A 7,563-nucleotide genomic window follows, 5' to 3' on the forward strand; every position below is an offset into this window, starting at 1 on the left:
GGTTTTTGGCATCTTTTTTGTCCAGCTTCCGTACTCCTTTGTATACACTTTACAAGAAATACATTGTCGGCAAACTCCGTAGCTTGCTAGCTTGTGCACGCCAGCTTTCTGAGACTCTTGTTTTGTTAGCGCAACTGTGCAGTCGGTCTTTGGAGTTTTGACGACAGGTACGGCGCCAGAGTCTGTTGAAATAAAGTGTTTCTCGCCTTCCAGTCGGTAATTTTAATGAGCTGGCAGCAGCCAGCGTCATCTCAGAAGACCCTCGGGTGCCGTGAATGTCAATCAAGTGACGAAAGTGACGTCATAGTGAAGATTTATGATCGCTCATTTTTAGGACTATTTTTTTAATGCCTGGCTGGTGATCGACTGACACACCCTCCGAGATCGACCGGTAGCTCGCGATCGACGTAATGAGCACCCCTGGTGTAAACTGTACTGTTTCATATAATGTATTCTCTTCCTTTGCAATCTGCTAGTAAAAGTTTCAATCGATCAATCAAACAACCTGCAAATCAGATGGAAAATTAGAGGGAACATTGTTTGGGGGTATCCATAATACGCCGATAGGGAGAAGTTTTTATTTACACGATAAGTCGGATGTGTCTTTACCTCTGCGGCAGAGGCTCCGCCGAACCCCTTAGGCCGACTCACCGAACCCCTAGGGTTCGATCGAACCCAGGTTAAGAACCACTGATATAGACTCTGTTTTAGACCAGTTGACCTTCCACTTGTCTTTTTTTGCCCCCCTCTCCAGGTGTCCACGGATAATCCCCAGATAGGTACCAGTCTGGAGCAGGGGTCAGCTGTTCTAAATTGTGACCAGAGGTGGACCACTCTTCTATAAATCGGGCGGTGATTTCTTTACGTTGCCAACTTTGGTTGACAAGACTCTGCAACATCGCGTGGACATCGGGGGCGGTACCTCTGGATTGGCAGACCGGGGTGGTGGTTCCTCTCTTTAAGAAGTGGAACCGGAGGGTGTGTTCCAACTATCGTGGGATCACACTCCTCAGCCTTCCCGGTAAGGTCTATTCAGGTGTACTGGAGAGGAGGCTACGCCGGATAGTCGAACCTCGGATTCAGGAGGAACAGTGTGGTTTTCGTCCTGGTCGTGGAACTGTGGACCAGCTCTATACTCTCGGCAGGGTCCTTGAGGGTGCATGGGAGTTTGCCCAACCAGTCTACATGTGCTTTGTGGACTTGGAGAAGGCATTCGACCGTGTACCCCGGGAAGTCCTGTGGGGAGTGCTCAGAGAGTATGGGGTAACGGACTGTCTTATTGTGGCAGTTCGCTCCCTGTATAATCACTGTCAGAGCTTGGTCCGCATTGCCGGCAGTAAGTCGGATACGTTTCCAGTGAGGGTTGGACTCCGCCAAGGCTGCCCTTTGTCACCGATTCTGTTCATAACCTTTATGGACAGAATTTCTAGGCGCGGTCAGGGCGTTGAGGGGATCTGGTTTGGTGGCTGCAGGATTAGGTCTCTGCTATTTGCAGATGATGTGGTCCTGATGGCTTCCTCCGGCCAAGATCTTCAGCTCTCACTGGATCGGTCCGCAGCCGAGTGTGAAGCGACTGGGATGGGAATCAGCACCTCCAAGTCCGAGTCCATGGTTCTCTCCCGGAAAAGGGTGGAGTGCCATCTCCGGGTTGGGGAGGAGATCTTGCCCCAAGTGGAGGAGTTCAAGTACCTCGGAGTCTTGTTCACGAGTGGGGGAAGAGTGGATCGTGAGATCGACAGGCGGATCGGTGCGGCGTCTTCAGTAATGCGGACGCTGTATCGATCCGTTGTGGTGAAGAAGGAGCTGAGCCGGAAGGCAAAGCTCTCGATTTACCGGCCGATCTACGTTCCCATCCTCACCTATGGTCATGAGCTTTGGGTCATGACCGAAAGGACAAGATCACGGGTACAAGCGGCCGAAATGAGTTTCCTCCGCCGAGTGGCGGGGCTCTCCCTTAGAGATAGGGTGAGAAGCTCTGTCATTCGGGGGGAGCTCAAAGTAAATCCGCTGCTCCTCCACATCGAGAGGAGTCAGATGAGGTGGTTCGGGCATCTGGTCAGGATGCCACCCGAACGCCTCCCTAGGAAGGTGTTTCGGGCACGTCCGACTGGTAGGAGGCCACAGGGAAGACCCAGGACACGCTGGGAAGACTATCTCGCCCGGCTGGCCTGGGAACGCCTCGGGATCCCCCGGGAGGAGCTGGACGAAGTGGCTGGGGAGAGGGAAGTCTGGGCTTCCCTGCTTAAGCTGCTTCCCCCGCGACCCGACCTCGGATAAGCGGAAGAAGATGGATGGATGGCCAACTTGGGTATATGCAAGAAGATCCCTCTAAGACCCTCTGCTAACCTTCCAATGGACTTGACTCTCACATCATCATAAATAATTCAATAACTGTAGTAATCCACTGCAGTATGTCGCCCTGGAGGGGGGTCCCCACATCTGCGGCCCCTTCCCAAGGTTTCTGCTTTTTCCAATTTCGGGTTTTGAGTTTTTCTTGCCCAGATGTGGGTTCAGATCGGGGGATGTCATTGCGGTTTGTGGAGCCCTTCGAGGCACCTGTGATTATGGGGTTTAAAGGCCTACTGAAATGATTTTTTTTTATTTAAACGGGGATAACAGATCCATTCTATGTGTCATACTTGATCATTTCGCGATATTGCCATATTTTTGCTGAAAGGATTTAGTAGAGAACATCGACGATAAAGTTCGCAACTTTTGGTCGCTGATAAAAAAAAAAGCCTTGCCTGTACCGGAAGTAGCGTGACGTCACAAGTTGAAAGTCTCCTCACATTTCCCCATTGTTTACACCAGCAGCGAGAGTGATTGGGACCGAGAAAGCGACGATTACCCCATTACTTTGGGCAAGGATGAAAGATTTGTGGATAAGGAACGTGAGAGTGAAGTATTAGAGTGGACGTATCTTTTTTGGCTCTGACCGTAACTTAGGTACAAGGGCTCATTGGATTCCACACTCTCTCCTTTTTCTATTGTGGATCACGGATTTGTATTTTAAACCACCTCGGATACTATATCCTCTTGAAAATGAGAGTCGAGAAAATGGACAGTGACTTTTATCTCCACGACAATACATCGGCGAAGCACTTTAGCTACGGAGCTAACGTGATAGCATTGTGCTGAACTGCAGATAGAAACAAAAGAAATAAGCCCCTGACTGGAAGGATAGACAGAATATCAACAATACTACCAAACTCTGGACCTGTAACCACACGGTTAATGCTGTACCGCCTGACGAAGCCTAGCAATGCTGTTGCTAACGACGCCATTGAAGCTAACTTAGCTACAGGACCTCGATAGAGCTATGCTAATAACATTAGCTCTCATCTGCTCATCAACACCAGTGCTCACCTGCGTTCCAGCGATCGACGGCGCGACGAAGGACTTCACCCGATCATCGATGCGGTCGGCGGCTAGCGTCGGATAGCGCGTCTGCTATCCAAGTCAAAGTCCTCCTGGTTGTGTTGCTGTAGCCAGACGCTAATACACCAATCGCACCTACAGCTTTCTTCTTTGCAGTCTCCATTGTTCATTAAACAAATTGCAAAAGATTCACCAACACAGATGTCCAGAATACTGTGGAATTTAACGATGAAAAAAGACGATTTAAGCTGGCGACCGACCTATTCCAAAATGTCTGATTCAACTACTGACGTCACGCGCATACGTCATTATACCTAGACGTTTTCAACCGTAAGTTTCCCGGGAAATTTAAAATTGCACTTTATAAGTTAACCCGGCCGTATTGGCAATGTTAAGATTTCATCATTGATATATAAACTATCAGACTGCGTGGTCGGTAGTAGTGGCTTTCAGTAGGCCTTTAAAAATCAACATTCATTGATTGATTGATTGATTGGTATGGACAAACAAGTGACAAAGTAAGTCTCAAAGTCTCCAGAAGACTGTGCCACATATGTGGGCAAGAGCTTCACATGACCACGCAGTGCTTCAAGTCCAATTTGGCTACACAACCACATGTTCTCACTGTGTTCTACCTCTTTCCTGCCGAGATTGTTGTGCCATATCCGTGCAATGTCCTACTTGCAAAGTAACTGCTCAATATGTCTTGATGTCACTATCAATGTAAAAGCAGGAATGATCCGAGCTCGATATAAATTGAATAGTTAACTTCCCCATATCGTAGTCTGGTGACAAGGGGTTGTAACGGTATCTACAAAACCGGAGTATCGCGGTTTCAAAATCATCACAATAATGCGGTGACGTCTGACGGTATGAAAAGAAAATTTAGTGGGTGTAGTTTTTTTCTGGCGCTTTTGCATTGGCCGGTCTAAAACTTCATTGCATCTTCCATAATCCTCTGAGCAGTGTTTGACCAGAGGGCAGGACCGGATGGTGGGGGCGTGGAACCCAGAAAAGGGGCGAGAAAGAGGAAGCCTGCAAGAGACGAGTAGAATTGTTTTTTATGGACATTTCCTGAACATTTCATCAAAGTCCATCCATAACTTTTGGAGTTATGTTGCTAACAAACAAACAAACCCTGACGAAAACAAAACCATCTTTGGCGGAGGAGGTCTGCGTACTAAAGCGCTACCATCGTCTCAATCGTACCCAGTGCGTGTACTCAGCACATTGCGGGAAATATGAGAAGCTACTTGATACACCATCACCCGGAAAAGATAATTGAAACTTTTTTGAGGTATTTATATTATAAAAAGTTACATTGTCAGATATTTTCTTGAAACAGTGGATGTCCTACACGATTCTTTGCACTTAAAAATACATGTTTGGAGTAATTAACATGACATGTTTGGAGTAATTAACATGATTGGAACATCGGAGCAATATGTTCCACAATAATATCGTACCGTGAGATTTTGCTAACGTGACATCTCTGCTGGTTACTCATGTGTGTCAAGTGCCAAATATTACCTACTAGGTTATAACTGAATTCCCCGGGGCTGGATTTTGCTTTGGGCAATTGGGCAATGTGGGGCGACCGACTAGTTCGCAATCAATGGGTGCACACACACACAAAAGAATCAAATAACACTCGCCAGAACCATTATCACTTAAACATGATTCTATATATGTCATATTAGCTGATACATGTATAATTATCAGCAGTGGATAATACAAATATTTTTAAAGGGGAACATTATCACAATTTCAGAAGGGTTAAAACCATTAAAAATCAGTTCCCAGTGGCTTATTTTATTTTTCAAAGTTTTTTTCAAAATTTTACCCATCACGCAACATCCCTAAAAAAAAAGCTTCAAAGTGCCTGATTTTAACCATCGTTATATACACCCGTCCATTTTCCTGTGACGTCACATAGTGATGCCAACACAAACAAACATGGCGCATAGAACAGCAAGCTATAGCGACATTAGCTCGGATTCAGACTCGGATTTCAGCGGCTAACGCGATTCAACAGATTACGCATGTATTGAAACGGATGGTTGTAGTGTGGAGGCAAGTAGCGAAAACGAAATTGAAGAAGAAACAAGCTACTGAGCCATATCGGTTTGAACCGTATGCAAGCGAAACCGACAAACGACACGACAGCCAGCGACACGGGAGAAAGCGAGGACGAATTCGGCGATCGCCTTCTAACCAACGATTGGTATGTGTTTGTTTGGCATGAAAGGAAACTAACAACTATGAACTAGGTTTACAGCATATGAAATACATTTGGCAACAACATGCACTTTGAGAGTGCAGACAGCCCAATTTTCATCAATTAATATATTCTGTAGACATACCCTCATCCGCGCTCTTTTCCTGAAAGCTGATCTGTCCAGTTTTGGAGTTGATGTCAGCAGGCCAGGGAAGCTAGGGTCGATATTCTTCTCTTGATCATCTTCGGTGGCATAAGGGACGGTGTGAGCCAAGACATCCAGGGGGTTTAGCTCGCTCGTCTGCGGGAACAAACTGCCGCCATTGCTTGCCGTGCTACCGAGGTCCTTTGTCCCTGAATTGCTCACACACTCCGGCAGATTCAATGGGGGTCTGGCGGCAGATTTCTTTGACTTTATCGTTGGAAATGCATCTGCTTTGAGTGTCGCAGGATATCCACACATTTTTGCCATCTCTGTCGTAGCATAGCTTTCGTCGGTAAAGTGTGCGGAACAAACGTCCAATTTCTTGCCACTTTCGCATCTTTGGGCCACTGGTGCAACTTGAATCCGTCCCTGTTCGGTGTTGTTACACCCTCCGACAACACACCGACGAGGCATGATGTCTCCAAGGTACGGGAAACAGTGGAAAAAACGGAAAATAACAGAGCTGATTTGACTCGGTGTTTGAGAAAATGGCGGATTGCTTCCCAATGTGACGCCACGTTGTGACGTCATCGCTCCGAGAGCGAATAATAGAAAGGCGTTTAATTCGCCAAAATTCACCCATTTAGAGTTCGGAAATCGGTTAAAAAAATATATGGTCTTTTTTCTGCAACATCAAGGTATATATTGACGCTTACATAGGTCTGGTGATAATGTTCCCCTTTAATTAGGGCTGTCACCAGTCAGCCCATGTGATTAATCACAAAAAATGATCGCATTAATCATGAAAACAATAAATTAATCTTGAATTGTGTTTTAACCGTACGTGCTCTTTTACCTTCACCGCTATACAATCAGTGATCAGATCAAAATATCAAAGATCGAAAATAAGTGAAGAGACTCCGACAGGTGTGCTCGCTGGCAAATTTCACTCCAAAATGCAACCTGAAAAAACTTAAGATTAAAGTTTTGTGCAAATAAATGACATGTATTCAAGTAACACTTTTAAAATGTTCTAGATGGCATTCAGACAATAAAATTGCATTTGTGTACAAAGGACAGGACGCAGCGTGCAGGAAAGAGGATTTTAATACTCACAGGTAGCACAAGGAAGTGCAATTACAAGCACAAGCAAAATAACAACAAATGTCAGACCCACCGGAAGCGAAGGTGGCGTTGGCAGTGGACCAGATGGCGTCGACGGCGGACCCACTGGAAGCTAAGCTGGAGGTGGCGCTGATGTCTGGGAAGTAGAGGAGCAACGTTCATATATTCTCAATATTCAGTGTTTTATTGTTCATAGGTAGTATGTAAATTCCACATTCTGTATTTCCATGTACAGTGTCTTATTCAATGTGTGTCCTTTTTAATTAAACAGACCATCTCAAAAATGGAATAAACTTTAATTTTTTTACTAAATTATATGAATGTTCATAAAAATACAGAATGTGTGATTTACAATACTAACTATGGACAATAAAACACTGAATATTGACAATTATGAATGTTGCTCCTCTGCTTCCCAGACCACCTCCATGATCGACATATTTTATAATGCAGCAAGAACAACAAGGATGCAACAAACATAAACGCCAAAGGTAAAAAAAAAACAAAAAACATCCACTTATTCGTAAAAATATCACTGTTCTGCAGAACTTTGTTGTAGAAAGCTGCCTCTGTCTGATACTCGATATCAGGCTTTTTTGCTCTGTAAATAAACCCCGCCCACTCTGTTAGTGCCCGTTCTGCATGAACAGAGCTTTGTGTCGTATGTCACTCAAAAGAGCAGATTCTAACCATTGGA

The sequence above is a fragment of the Nerophis lumbriciformis genome, linkage group LG03 (genome assembly GCF_033978685.3).
Source record: "Nerophis lumbriciformis linkage group LG03, RoL_Nlum_v2.1, whole genome shotgun sequence".
In the NCBI taxonomy this organism is placed as follows: Eukaryota; Metazoa; Chordata; class Actinopteri; order Syngnathiformes; family Syngnathidae; genus Nerophis; species Nerophis lumbriciformis.